This window comes from Ranitomeya variabilis, chromosome 4 (assembly GCF_051348905.1).
Source record: "Ranitomeya variabilis isolate aRanVar5 chromosome 4, aRanVar5.hap1, whole genome shotgun sequence".
NCBI lineage: Eukaryota > Metazoa > Chordata > Amphibia > Anura > Dendrobatidae > Ranitomeya > Ranitomeya variabilis.
This window is the reverse complement of record NC_135235.1, coordinates 734944914-734960104: the sequence shown is the minus strand read 5'-3', so window position 1 is coordinate 734960104 and position 15191 is coordinate 734944914.

Sequence of the window (15191 nt, the reverse complement as noted above, 5' to 3'; positions counted from 1 at the left end):
CAACTTATTGTACCATGTGCTTAGTCACACAAAGGAGCCAGCTGGCTTGCAGCTGTAGAAGATTTCACACCATTGTGTCAAGAGTTTCAAAGAGCTTGAGTTAATTAATGGTAAACAGGAAAGATATATATCCTGGTACCGTGTTAACCAGTAGATAGAAAAATATTTAGAATTGAGAGTCCTCAGTGGTTGATACCTACTGGCCTACTACCACTACATTGATGATATTTTAATCATCTGTTAATAAAGCAGAAAAAATGGAGTTCATGCCCAAAATTAGTTGCATCATATTTTATTCAGTTACAAAAAATACCAACAAACATGTAACAATAGATAAAAATTCTAAATAGTTTAAAGTGGGGGATTGTAGCACAGACCAAAAAACGGTGCAGCACTCAGGCTGATGCCATATACTAGAAGATCAAATGCATAGTGCTAAGTCTAACGTAGGTATTGAACCGGGGGGCATAGGAGCTATATAAGGAAGTATGGTGAGCCCTGTACACTGGCTCGTATCCACACAAAATCATACCATCATTCCCCACCCCGGATTCTTACCCAAACACTGGCACCAGGACCGGACCACACCGTTGCCCCAACGCGCGTTTCGCGTCGGCTTCGTCAGGGGGCGGTGATCATATTTTATTCAGTTACAAAAAATACCAACAAACATGTAACAGTAGATAAAAATTCTAAATAGTTTAAAGTGGGGGATTGTAGCACAGACCAAAAAACGGTGCAGCACTCAGGCTGATGCATTATACTAGAAGATCAAATGCATAGTGCTAAGTCTAACGTAGGTATTGAACCGGGGGGTGTTGTGAATTTGGATTCTGGGCTCCCCCGGTGGCTACTGGTGGAATTGAACTGGTGTCTTCATCTTCTCTGTTCACCTGTTCCCATCAAGATGTGGGAGTCGCTATATAACCTTGCTGCTCTGTTAGTTGCTTGCCGGTCAACAATGTTATCAGAAGCCTCTCTGTGCTTGTTCCTGCTCCTAGACAACTACTAGATAAGTTGGACTCTTGTCCATGTTTGTTTTTGCATTTTTGTTCCAGTTCACAGCTGTAGTTTCGTTACTGTGTCTGGAAAGCTCTTGTGAACAGGAATTGCCACTCTGGTGTTATGAGTTAATGCCAGAGTTTTAAAGTAATTTCTGGATGGTGTTTTGATAGGGTTTTCAGCTGACCATGAAAGTGTCCTTTCTGTCTTCTGCTATGTAGTAAGTGGACCTCAAATTTGCTAAACCTATTTTCATACTACGTTTGTTATTTCATCTTGATTCACCGCCAATACATGTGGGGGGCCTCTGTCTCCTTTCGGGGTATTTCTCTAGAGGTGAGCTAGGACTAATATTTTCCTCTGCTAGCTTTATTTAGTCCTCCGGCTGGTGCTGGGCATCTAGAATCAACGTAGGCATGCTACCCGGCCACTGCTAGTTGTGCATTAGGTTTAGTTCATGGTCAGCTCAGTTCCCATCTTCCAAGAGCTAGTTCCTATATATGCTGATGCTATGATCTCTTGCCATTGAGATCATGACAGTTTGACCGGACCACTAAAGGGTTAAAATCCTTGGCTGAGAAAGGAGAGTAATAAGTAGTCTGCTGAAATTTTTTTTTTTTTTTTTTCTCTCCTTTGAATGGCTCTGTGTCCACCTGTTTGCAATGGATCTTCAGAGTGTAACTGCAGGTCAGGATTGTGATTTCCTTGCTCCGGGGCGACCCTCAAGACTGGGCTTTTTCATTGACACCAGGGGATCCTGCGTTGCTCAATGTGGATGCGTTTTTTCTGGCCTTGGGGTTGCTTTATGACGAACCTCATTTGGAGCTTCAGGCAGAAAAAACTTTGATGTCCCTATCTCAGGGGCAAGATGAAGCGGAAATTTACTGCCAAAGATTCCGTAAATGGTCTGTGCTTACTCAGTGGAATGAGTGCGCCCTGGCGGCGACTTTCAGAGAGGGTCTCTCTGATGCCATTAAGGACGTTATGGTGGGGTTCCCTGTGCCTGCGGGTCTGAATGAGTCCATGACAATGGCTATTCAGATCGATAGGCGTTTGCGGGAGCGCAAACCAGTGCACCATCTGGCGGTGTCCACTGAGAAATCGCCAGAGAGTATGCAGTGTGATAGAATTCTGTCCCGAAGCGAGCGGCAGAATTTTAGACGGAAAAATGGGTTGTGTTTCTATTGTGGTGATTCTACTCATGTTATATCAGCATGCTCTAAGCGCACTAAAAAGCTTGGTAAATCTGTTTCCATTTGCACCTTACCGTCTAAATTTATTCTATCTGTGACCCTGATTTGCTCTTTGTCATCTATTACCACGGACGCCTATGTCGACTCTGGCGCCGCTTTGAGTCTTATGGATTGGTCCTTTGCCAAACGCTGTGGGTATGATTTAGAGCCTTTGGAGACTCCCATTCCTCTGAAGGGGATTGACTCCACCCCATTGGCTAATAATAAACCACAATACTGGACACAAGTAACTATGCGTATTAATCCGGATCACCAGGAGATTATTCGCTTTCTGGTGCTGTATAATCTACATGATGATTTGGTGCTAGGATTGCCTTGGCTGCAATCTCACAACCCAGTCCTCGACTGGAAAGCTATGTCTGTGTTGAGCTGGGGATGTAAGGGGGCTCATGGGGATGTACCTGTGGTTTCCATTTCATCATCCATTCCCTCTGAAATTCCTGAGTTCCTGTCTGACTATCGTGACGTCTTTGAAGAATCCAAGCTTGGTTCGTTACCTCCGCACCGAGAGTGCGATTGTGCCATAGATTTAATCCCGGGTAGTAAATACCCAAAGGGTCGTTTATTTAATCTGTCTGTGCCTGAACATGCTGCTATGCGTGAATATATAAAGGAGTCCTTGGAAAAGGGACATATTCGTCCATCGTCATCTCCCTTAGGAGCCGGTTTTTTCTTTGTGTCAAAAAAAGACGGCTCTTTGAGACCATGTATTGATTATCGGCTTTTGAATAAAATCACTGTTAAATATCAATACCCATTGCCGTTGCTGACTGATTTGTTTGCTCGCATAAAGGGGGCCAAGTGGTTCTCTAAGATTGACCTTCGTGGGGCGTATAATTTGGTGCGAATCAGGCAGGGGGATGAGTGGAAAACCGCATTTAATACGCCCGAGGGCCACTTTGAGTATTTAGTGATGCCTTTTGGTCTTTCAAATGCTCCGTCAGTTTTCCAGTCCTTTATGCATGATATTTTTCGCGATTATTTGGATAAATTTATGATTGTGTATCTGGATGATATTCTGATTTTTTCGGATGACTGGGACTCTCATGTCCAGCAAGTCAGGAGGGTTTTTCAGGTTTTGCGGTCTAATTCTTTGTGTGTGAAGGGTTCTAAGTGTGTTTTTGGGGTACAGAGGATTTCCTTTTTGGGATATATTTTTTCCCCCTCTTCCATTGAAATGGATCCTGTCAAGGTTCAAGCTATTTGTGATTGGACGCAGCCCTCTTCTCTTAAGAGTCTTCAGAAATTTTTGGGCTTTGCTAACTTTTATCGTCGATTTATTGCTGGTTTTTCGGATATTGCTAAGCCATTGACCGATTTGACTAAGAAGGGTGCTGATGTTGCTGATTGGTCCCCTGATGCTGTGGAGGCCTTTCGGGAGCTTAAGCGCCGTTTTTCCTCTGCCCCTGTGTTGCGGCAGCCTGATGTTGCTCTACCTTTTCAGGTTGAGGTCGACGCTTCTGAGATCGGAGCTGGGGCAGTGTTGTCGCAGAAAAGTTCTGACTGCTCCGTGATGAGGCCTTGTGCCTTCTTTTCCCGTAAATTTTCGCCCGCTGAGCGGAATTATGATGTTGGGAATCGGGAGCTTTTGGCCATGAAGTGGGCTTTTGAGGAGTGGCGCCATTGGCTTGAGGGGGCCAGACATCAGGTGGTGGTATTGACTGACCACAAAAATTTGATTTATCTTGAGACCGCCAGGCGCCTGAATCCTAGACAGGCGCGCTGGTCATTATTTTTCTCTCGGTTTAATTTTGTGGTGTCATACCTACCGGGTTCTAAGAATGTTAAGGCGGATGCCCTTTCTAGGAGTTTTGAGCCTGACTCGCCTGGTAACTCTGAGCCCACAGGTATCCTTAAGGATGGAGTGGTATTGTCAGCCGTTTCTCCAGACCTGCGGCGGGCCTTGCAGGAGTTTCAGGCGGATAGACCTGATCGTTGCCCACCTGATAAACTGTTTGTTCCTGATGATTGGACCAGTAGAGTCATCTCTGAGGTTCATTCTTCTGCGTTGGCAGGTCATCCTGGCATTTTTGGTACCAGGGATTTGGTGGCAAGGTCCTTCTGGTGGCCTTCCCTGTCACGAGATGTGCGAGGCTTTGTGCAGTCTTGTGACGTTTGTGCTCGGGCCAAGCCTTGTTGTTCTCGGGCTAGTGGATTGTTGTTGCCCTTGCCTATTCCTAAGAGGCCTTGGACGCACATCTCGATGGATTTTATTTCAGATCTGCCTGTTTCTCAGAAGATGTCTGTCATCTGGGTGGTGTGTGACCGTTTCTCTAAGATGGTCCATTTGGTTCCTCTGCCCAAGTTGCCTTCTTCTTCCGAGTTGGTTCCTCTGTTTTTTCAAAATGTTGTTCGTTTGCATGGTATTCCTGAGAATATCGTTTCTGACAGAGGGACCCAATTCGTGTCTAGATTTTGGCGGGCATTCTGTGCTAGGATGGGCATAGATTTATCTTTTTCGTCCGCTTTCCATCCTCAGACGAATGGCCAGACCGAGCGGATTAATCAGACCCTGGAGACATATCTGAGGTGTTTTGTGTCTGCTGACCAGGATGATTGGGTTGCTTTTTTGCCATTGGCGGAGTTTGCTCTCAATAATCGGGCCAGCTCTGCCACTTTGGTGTCCCCGTTTTTCTGTAATTCGGGGTTTCATCCTCGATTTTCCTCTGGTCAGGTGGAATCTTCGGATTGTCCTGGAGTGGATGCTGTGGTGGAGAGATTGCATCAGATCTGGGGGCAGGTGGTGGACAATTTGAGGTTGTCCCAGGAGAAGACTCAGCTTTTTGCCAACCGCCACCGTCGTGTTGGTCCTCGGCTTTGTGTTGGGGATTTGGTGTGGTTGTCTTCTCGTTTTGTCCCTATGAGGGTCTCTTCTCCTAAGTTTAAGCCTCGGTTCATCGGCCCATATAAGATATTGGAGATTCTTAACCCTGTTTCCTTCCGTTTGGACCTCCCTGCATCCTTTTCTATTCATAACGTTTTTCATCGGTCATTATTGCGCAGGTATGAGGTACCGGTTGTGCCTTCCGTTGAGCCTCCTGCTCCGGTGTTGGTTGAGGGTGAGTTGGAGTACGTTGTGGAGAAAATCTTAGACTCTCGTGTTTCCAGACGGAGACTCCAGTATCTGGTCAAGTGGAAGGGATACGGCCAGGAGGATAATTCTTGGGTGAATGCATCTGATGTTCATGCCTCTGATCTGGTTCGTGCCTTTTATAGGGCCCATCCTGATCGCCCTGGTGGTTCTGGTGAGGGTTCGGTGCCCCCTCCTTGAGGGGGGGGTACTGTTGTGAATTTGGATTCTGGGCTCCCCCGGTGGCTACTGGTGGAATTGAACTGGTGTCTTCATCTTCTCTGTTCACCTGTTCCCATCAAGATGTGGGAGTCGCTATATAACCTTGCTGCTCTGTTAGTTGCTTGCCGGTCAACAATGTTATCAGAAGCCTCTCTGTGCTTGTTCCTGCTCCTAGACAACTACTAGATAAGTTGGACTCTTGTCCATGTTTGTTTTTGCATTTTTGTTCCAGTTCACAGCTGTAGTTTCGTTACTGTGTCTGGAAAGCTCTTGTGAACAGGAATTGCCACTCTGGTGTTATGAGTTAATGCCAGAGTTTTAAAGTAATTTCTGGATGGTGTTTTGATAGGGTTTTCAGCTGACCATGAAAGTGTCCTTTCTGTCTTCTGCTATGTAGTAAGTGGACCTCAAATTTGCTAAACCTATTTTCATACTACGTTTGTTATTTCATCTTGATTCACCGCCAATACATGTGGGGGGCCTCTGTCTCCTTTCGGGGTATTTCTCTAGAGGTGAGCTAGGACTAATATTTTCCTCTGCTAGCTTTATTTAGTCCTCCGGCTGGTGCTGGGCATCTAGAATCAACGTAGGCATGCTACCCGGCCACTGCTAGTTGTGCGTTAGGTTTAGTTCATGGTCAGCTCAGTTCCCATCTTCCAAGAGCTAGTTCCTATATATGCTGATGCTATGATCTCTTGCCATTGAGATCATGACAGGGGGGCATAGGAGCTATATAAGGAAGTATGGTGAGCCCTATACACTGGCTCGTATCCACACAAAATCATACCATCATTCCCCACCCCGGATTCTTACCCAAACACTGGCACCAGGACCGGACCACACCGTTGCCCCAACGCGCTGTTCGCGTCGGCTTCGTCAGGGGGCCACAGCTAAAGATGTTCCATGAGCAGTTTAATCAATTTCATCCCACTATCAACATTCAACTAACTGCTCCAACACTGAAATTAACTTTTTGGACACCATCATTAAGCTGCAGAACAATGAAATAAAAACATCCCTGCATCAGAAGCCAATTGACCATCCAACATACCTTAAACGGGACAGTTTCCATCAGAGGCGTAGCTAGGGTTTCAACTTAGGGGGGGCGAAACATCTGAGTGGGCCCCTAACCAGCTAACCCTGATTACAGCTACGGTTGCGCACTTATTGTGAACATAGTGGAACCTCAGAATGACCCTACTGTTATTGAAAATAAATCTATATACAAAAACGAACATTGACTTTACTGCCATATTGGACCATATGCACAATAATAATGTCCCCTAAGTTCCCCCATGTACTGCTCCATTATACACAGTATTGTGAACTTAAAGCTTCCCTATGCACAGTCTAAGGGTACGTGTCCACGTTCAGGAAACGCTGCGTGTTTGACACTGCGTGGGGCCGCAGCGTGAAACACGCAGCGTCCAGATGTTCCAGCATAGTGGAGGGGATTTTTTGAAATCCCGTGTCCACTATGCGTGGAAACACGCATCCGTCGGCCCTGCGACTCCGGACATGCTGCGCGTCTTTTAAGATCGCAGCATGTCCATGTTCCTTGCGGCGACGCTGCGCCGCCGCAAGGAATAACACAGGGCCTTATGCGTGGGGTGCGATGATGCCGGATGTGTACAATGAACACATCCGGCATCATCGCGTCCCAGAAGGGGGCGGGGCTTAGCACCGAGCGGGTTTGCCGCTCCGGCGATACCGCCGGCCATCCTGATCGTGGACACATACCCCAAGGCTCCCACAGCTCGACTATACACAGTATGATGATTCTATAACTCCCCTTTACACAGTATGATGTTCCCACTGCTCCCCTATAGATAGTATGAGCCCAATGCTCCCCTATACACAGTGTAATGCTGACAGAACTCCACAATAGAAAGTATAATGCCCCCCAGAGCTCCCCTATATACAGTGTATTGGGCCAACAGCTCCCATATACACAATATGCATTCACAGTTCCCTATACACAGTATGATGGGCCCACAGCTCCCTTATACACAGTATGATGTCCCTCACAGTTCCCCTGTACACAGTATGATGGGCCCACAGCTTCCTTATACACAGTATGATGGGCCCGCAGCTTCCTTATACACAGTATGATGGGCCCGCAGCTTCCTTATACACAGTATGATGGGCCCACAGCTTCCTTATACACAGTATGATGGGCCCACAGCTCTCCTATACACAGTATGATGGGCCCGCAGCTCCCTTATACATAGTATGATTGGCCCGCAGCTCCATTATACATAGTATGATGGGCCCGCAGCTCCATTATACATAGTATGATGGGCCCGCAGCTCCCTTATACACAGTATTATGGGCCCGCAGCTCCCTTATACATAGTATGATTGGCCCACAGCTCCCATATACACAGTATGATGGGCCTGTAGCTCCCTTATACACAGTATGATGGGCCCGCAGCTCCCTTATGCACAGTATGATGGGCCCGCAGCTCCCTTATGCACAGTATGATGGGCCCGCAGCTCCCTTATGCACAGTATGATGGGCCCGCAGCTCCCTTATGCACAGTATGATGGGCCCGCAGCTCCCTTATGCACAGTATGATGGGCCCGCAGCTCCCTTATACACAGTATGATGGGCCCGCAGCTCCCTTATACACAGTATGATGGACTCACAGCTCCCTTATACACAGTATGATGGGCCCGCAGCTCCTCTATATACAGTATGATTGGCCCGCAGCTCCCGTATACACAGTATGATTGGCCTGCAGCTCCCTTATACACAGTATGGTGGACTCACAGCTCCCTGTCATGATTTGGATGCCCCGGTCATTTACTCATCCTCCGGCGTAGTCACTATTTTGTGGCACTGCTGCAGTCCCACTGCCCAAACTTGTGAGCGCAGCTTCTGACAGGCCAGAAGTTAGAAGCTATGTCACAAGCGCTCAATGTAAGACTATAAGGCTATGTGCACTTGTTGCGGATTTGTGCGGATTTACTGTGGATTTCCTGTGTTTTTGTGCAGATTTCACCTGAATTTTACTACCTGCAGAATCCTATACAGGAGCAGGTGTAAAATGCTGCGGAATCCGCAAAAAGAATTGACATGCTGCAGAAAATACAACGCAGCGTTTCCGCGCGGTATTTTCCGCAGCATGTGCACTGCGGATTTGGTTTTCCATAGGTTTACATGGCACTGTACACCAGATGGAAAACTGCTGCAAATCCGCAGCGGCCAATCCGCACCGTGTGCACACAGCCCGAGAGTGAGAAAGAGGCCAGAACGAGGCTCCCACAGACTCACATTGATTAGTGACCTCTGCGCTGCTCCATGAAACTCTGGTGCCGCGGACAGGCCACAAACTGCAGGAGACGGAGCTGAACGGAGACTAAAACAGATGAGAACGCCAGAAGGCGAGTATCAGACAGGGGGCAGGGGACGGGGATATTCAGCACCGCTCCAGCAGTGAAATAAAAAAAAAATGCTGGAGTGGTGCTGTAAATGTGATGTAGCTCTTGGTTACTGTATGCGGCTCCTTATACTAATACTCATAAAAGACCCAGGTGGTACGTATCAAAGGCCCCCCCCCCAATCTCCAGCCTCCCCAGACAGCAAATATTACATGATGGAGCACATATAATATCATAACAAAACATTACAATATTCAGCCCCCAGTGACCTGTCCCCCCTCCCCCACTTCAGCCCCAATAACCCATCATCTCACATCCACCCCCTCAGTGCCCTGTCCCACCTCACCCACCTTCTGCCCTCACAACACCCCCAAATGGTCTCACATTCACCCCCCAGTACCCTGTCTCCCCTCCCCCACAATACCCCCATGGTCTCACATTCACCCCCCAGGGTCCTGTCCCCCCTCACTCACTTTCAGCCCCCACAATACCCCAACAGTCTCACAATGACATACCTGAATTTAATAAACCTAATAAGTTCCATCCCCAGCACTTACTGATAAAGTTTGCAGGCAGGACCAGGAAGTGTGAGTGAAATGCAGGTGGGCACTAGGACCCAGCGTGCCTGAGCCAATCCCAGCATGCACAGAGTGAAGAAAACTGCAGTCGGGGAAAAGCTTCATCATCAGGTCAGACGGGCGAAACCATTCACTGCAGGGGGGAGACTGCAGCCGCCACTGTGCTAGAAGCGTGCAGAGTCTCCGTCAGACGGGAGCAGACATTATACTGCTCTGCTCCTATGCGGTGTTCTGCCTCCTCACAGAAGTGGCCCTGGCTCCCAGTGGGCCCCTTCATGTGACAGGGCCCGGGGCGACGGCCCCCTCTGCCCCCCCAGTAGCTACGCTACTGGTTTCCATCCAAGATGCATAAAAAAAATCTATTGTCTACAACCAAGCCATCAGATACAATCGTATATGTTCCAACCCCATGGATAGGGATGAACACCTTGCTCGCCTCAGAAAGACCTTTATGAATCAGGGCTACCATCCAAGAACAATTCAAAATGAAATTACAAGAGCAACTATAATATCAAGGAATCATCTCCTACATTACAAAGCTAAAGAAGAAAATAACCGGGTACCTCTAGTAGTCACCTACAATCCAAATCTGGAGTTGCTAAGGGTAGCTGCACAGAAATTACAACCTTTACGACAAAAAGATGCCCACTTACAATCCATTTTTCCAGACCCCCCACTACTGTGTTTTAGGCAGACTCCAAATCTAAGAAGTATCATTGTCAGAAGCTCCCTGTCCTCTCAAACAGCTGCAGGAACCTTTCCTTGCAACCAGAAAATATGTAAAACCTGTCCATTTATAATGACCACAGACAAGATAAAGATCCCCAATTCACATCAGGACTACAAGATACCAGGTACTTCCAGCTGCATCACATATAATGTGGTGTACCTAATTATTTGTACTAAATGTCCAACTGGGGGTCTGTATGTTGGGAAGACAGGGCAAAAACTGAGAACAAAGGAGTAATTTCAAATCTCAGAGAGACAGAAGGGTCTGGAAGTATAAGCTAATGACAACCTTTGACACTCTCAGTGCAGGAATGAATGTGTCACATGGATTTATATCTTTCTAAATAAATTAAGGAATTTGCTCCTTAGACCTTGTGGGGGCATCACAACACAGTACAAGACCCCAATCAGAGGACAATAAAACATTCACACTCCTTATCTATGAACTGTTCCAATATTTATGGACACAGCTGATTATCCCCCTCTCTCATAATGATAGCTCTGCTTCACGTCACTTGTCTTATCCATTGCATTATCTTTCTGCCGTGTTGTGTATAAATATGTGATTCTTCAGATTTTGTATTAGTCTATGCCTGTTGAAGAGGCCTGAGTAGTCTCGAAAGCTTGCAATTTGTTGCCATCTTATCAGTTAGACATTAAAAGGTGGGGATTCTCAATTCTAAATATTTTTTAAAGGCAAACAATAATCCTGGGGAATGAATGCCAAGGGTGGGGGCACATTTCCGGAGTGAAGAGACATTTACTTTATCCCTCACACCTCCCCACTTTACAGGGCACCAGGGACTTCACATTCTTGTGTTCCCCCGACTGCACTCCCGCAATCTCTCCTTGCCGAGATAGCCAGTCAGCATGGCAATGGTCTCGGCCTCTTTTGTGGCGAATGGAGAAGTGATATTGCTGGAGCACCAGGCTTCAATGCAGCAACCTCCCATTCGTCCCGGAGACTGTGTGCAACCATCTGAGGGGGTTGTGGTCCGTCTCCATGATGAAGAGATGCCCGTACAAGTATGGCTGCAGACGCTGCAGGGCCCACACAATTGCCAGGCACTCCTTTTCCATTGTGGAGTAGGCCACCTCTCTCAACAATAGCTTCCTGCTCAGGTACAGGAGGGAATGATCCTGGCCCGCGGCGTTGACCTGGCTCAGCACGGGACCGAGACCAATGTCACTGGCATCAGTCTGTACTTCAAACGGCCGCACAAAGTCAGCAGCTTGTAGTACTGGGGAGAGTGGTCTTGAGTGGCATCTTTTTCTTGGTGAGGTCCGTCAGGGGCTTGGCTAGGGTGCTATAGTGTGGAACAAACCTCCTATAGTAGCCAGCGGTGCCGATGAAGGACATCACCTGTTTCTTGGTCCTGGAGGTGGGCCAGGATGCGATGGAATCCACCTTCCTGGGTTCTGGCTTCAGAACCCCCCACCTACCCGGTGACCCAGGTAGAGGACATCGCTCAGCTGGCACCTTTCCGGCTTGATGGTCAAACCTGCCCAGTGGATCCGCCTAAGCACCTGCATCAGATGTGCTAGGTGATCCTCCCATGTGGGACTGAAGATGGCAATATCATCCAGGTACGCAGTAGCGTACCCTTCAAGTCTCTGGAGCAGCATGTTGACCATCCGTTGAAAAGTGGCAGGGGCATTCTTCATGCCGAATGGCATCACCGTGGACTTGTACAATCCAAATGGGGTGATAAAGGCAGAGCACTCCCGGGTCTCATGGGTCGGAGGGATCTGTCAATATCCCAGGCTTAGATCAATGATGGTCAAGTACTTAGCCCCGGCCAACTGATCGAGCAGGTCATTGATGTGTGGCATAGAGAACGCATCGGTGACAGTGACAGCGTTGAGGCCCCGGTAGTCCACGCAGAACCAGATTGTTTGGTCCTTTTTGGTGACAAGGACTACGGGTGACGCCCACACGCTGTTGGCTGCCTGGATCACTCCCAGCTTCAGCATCTCATCTCCTTTCTCAGGAAGGTTGCACACAGGGAGGGCCCAGGCCTCCCGCTCATGATGGGCCTTCATCATGTTCACGGAAGGCCTTCCTATGTCCATGGGCATGGTCTAGGGTGACCAGGTATGTAACGATATTGAGCCACTGGTGCACGAGGTATGGGCCCTCCCAGGCTGCCTGAAGGTTGTCCTTTGGTATGGGGACCAGTACCCACAATTTCTGACCCACCTGGTAGGTCCTTTCACAAGCTTTCTGGACATACCAGCGCTTCTGGTCAGCCTGAGCCTTATTGTCCTGCACCAGCTGCGACAAGGCCGTCATTTTGTCCCGGAAGCTCATGACATACTCAATGATCGACAGTCCAGCGGTGATCAAGTCTCCTTCCCATGCCTCTCTCACCAGATCAAGGGGCTCTCGTACACACCGCCCATACAGGAGCTCAATGGGGGCGAACCCAATTGAGGCCTGCGGAGTCCTCCAGTAGGCAAAAAGTAGGTGATGGAGGTACCACTCCTAGACGCTCCCATGGGAGTCAACCAAGATCCTAAGCATCTGCTTGAGGGTGCCATGGAACCGCTCGCACAGACCATTAGTCTGCGGATGGTACAGGCTGGCCACCTGATGTTGCACCTGCATTTGCTTACAAAGGGACTCCATCAGCTGAGACATGAACTGGGTCCCTCGGTAGGTGAACTTTTCCTGGGGAAATCCCACTCTGGAGAAAATCTCCAGTGAAGCAGTGGCCACCTTGTCAGTCCAAGTGGTTGCCAAGGCTACCACTTCCCGGTTCCGGGTGGCATAATCCACGACCGTTAGTATGTAGCGTTTCCCGGAGCGGCTTGGAATGGACAGTGGTCCAAAGAGATCCACAGCCACCCTCTGGAAAGGCTCATCAATGATGGACAACAGCACCAGTGGGGCTTTGGGGAGCAAACCCGCCTTTCCCACTCTCTGACAGGTGTCACATGAACGGCAGTAGGCAGCCAGATCGGTCCCCATTTTATGCTAGTAGAAATTCTGGGCTAGCCTGGCCTTGGTCTTAGTGATCTCTAAGTGTCTGGCCATCAGAACCTCATGTGCGCTCCATAACAACTCTGCCTGGAACAGATAGGATACCACTAAATATCAGTCCCTAGGCCACGCCTCTGGTGACTCTTGCTGAACCGACAACCGGTACAGCCGTCCCTGGTCCCAGACCACCCGCTCGAGGTCTGAGTCCGTGAAAGGCTGTGCTGCCTGCTCTTTAAGGGCCTTCAGGCTGTCCTTGGCCTCCAATGCTGCCTGAAACCCCTGAGTAGACGTGGCCAGAATGGACAAAACTGCCACATTTTCTGTCAGCTCCCCCGGGACCCGTCTCCAGGCCTCCCTGTGACTCAGCCATCACTTGGTTGGAAGGGGGAAGGCTGTTGGACCTCCGTGAGGCTCCTTGGGCTCCAGCACTCCCAATCCTGTTGACAGCAGCCATGAGCGCCGTAACCCTGAATAATGCTTGCCTCCCCTTGGCTTCCACACAAGTTGCCGGGTCAGTTGGACCCACCTGGTCTCCTGGCATCCCGGTTGCAGGGACCTCCTGCCCTGGGGCCTTACCTGGAAGCTGCACCCCTCCTGTGACAGCCCCAACCCCATTGGCACGTTCCCCTTCCTGCAGCTGTGCAGAACCCAGCAGTTTGGACTCATCTAGGAGCCCTACACTCCCTGCGGCAGCCCCTCCCACCAACTCTGGTTCTGGCCTTGCAGCTACCTGCCCCCCCTACCTCTCCCTCCACAGCACACTGTCGCATCGCACCTGGGGGCATTCTCACACCTTCCTGTGTCTTCTGGCTCTGTCTCATCTGCACACGCTGCATGTGTCCTGTCAGTACAGGAGTGACTCTCAGCTCCCACCTCCCCCATTGACGTATAAGGAAGAGTCAACACACTTATAACATTGCTAGCAGTAGACAAATCAAGACACAGTGGGGGACCAGGACTTGGGGTTTCAGTAGCCACATACTGTGACACTAGCTGCCCCAAATCCGTCCCAAGTAAAACACTGGCAGGATACATTCGCCGACACTCATCTCCCTCATTCCCCTCCCAGCGCCCCAGTCCAGATTAACCCTGGCAATGGGCAGTGCCAGTTCGACACCTCCAATTCCGGAGATGGCGAGAGTATTTCCGGTTAACAAGTCCTGAGGGGACACCATCTCAGGCTGCACGAGGGTCATCTCGGTGCCGGTGTCCCGCAGTCACATAGCAGCGGCATGGTTTACAGTGACAGACTGGCAATTGTCACGGGACCTCCCACCACCCCAACCCACACACGACAGGGGACGGTTTTGAGAATGAGGACGGGGCCTTGGGGCACTGGGGACACATGGCCCTGAGGTGTCTGGGTTGGTTGGAGATGTGACACCTCCTGGGTTCTGTCCCTGGCCTGGAGAGGGAATCAGAGGGGGGCGCACCTTGCATTTTAGGGGCTAGAGAAACAGGGGCAGGATGAGTCTTACCCCCTCTCCAGGTGCTGTGGGCGGCCCGCTTGGCTTCAGTGACCTGTTTATTGGCATATTCTTCTGCCAGGGTGGCTGTAGCAGAGGCCCCTGTGGTATCCGGTCACGGAGGTACTGTTGAAGATCCTCTGGGCAGTTCCACAAGAATTGCTCTGTGACAAACGCCTCCTGGATCTCCTGGCCGGTGGTGAGCTCCAGACCCTTGGTCCAGCGCTCTGCAGCTCTCATAAGGGCGGGCATGTGGTCAGCCCATGTGTCCTTGGGGCCTATTTGCAGGCTCCAGAACTTCCTGCGGTAAGACTCCGGAGTGAGGTTGAACTGCTTGATCAGGGCCTGTTTGATGCTCTCATAGTTCTGTTCCACCTCGGCAGGTAAGTTCCCCAAAACTTCCAGAGACTTACCTCTCAAACGGGTGCTCATGTACTTGGCCCACTGATCCGAGGCCAGATGGTGCTGTCAGCAGGTTCCACTCAAAGGCTCGCAGAAAGGAGTC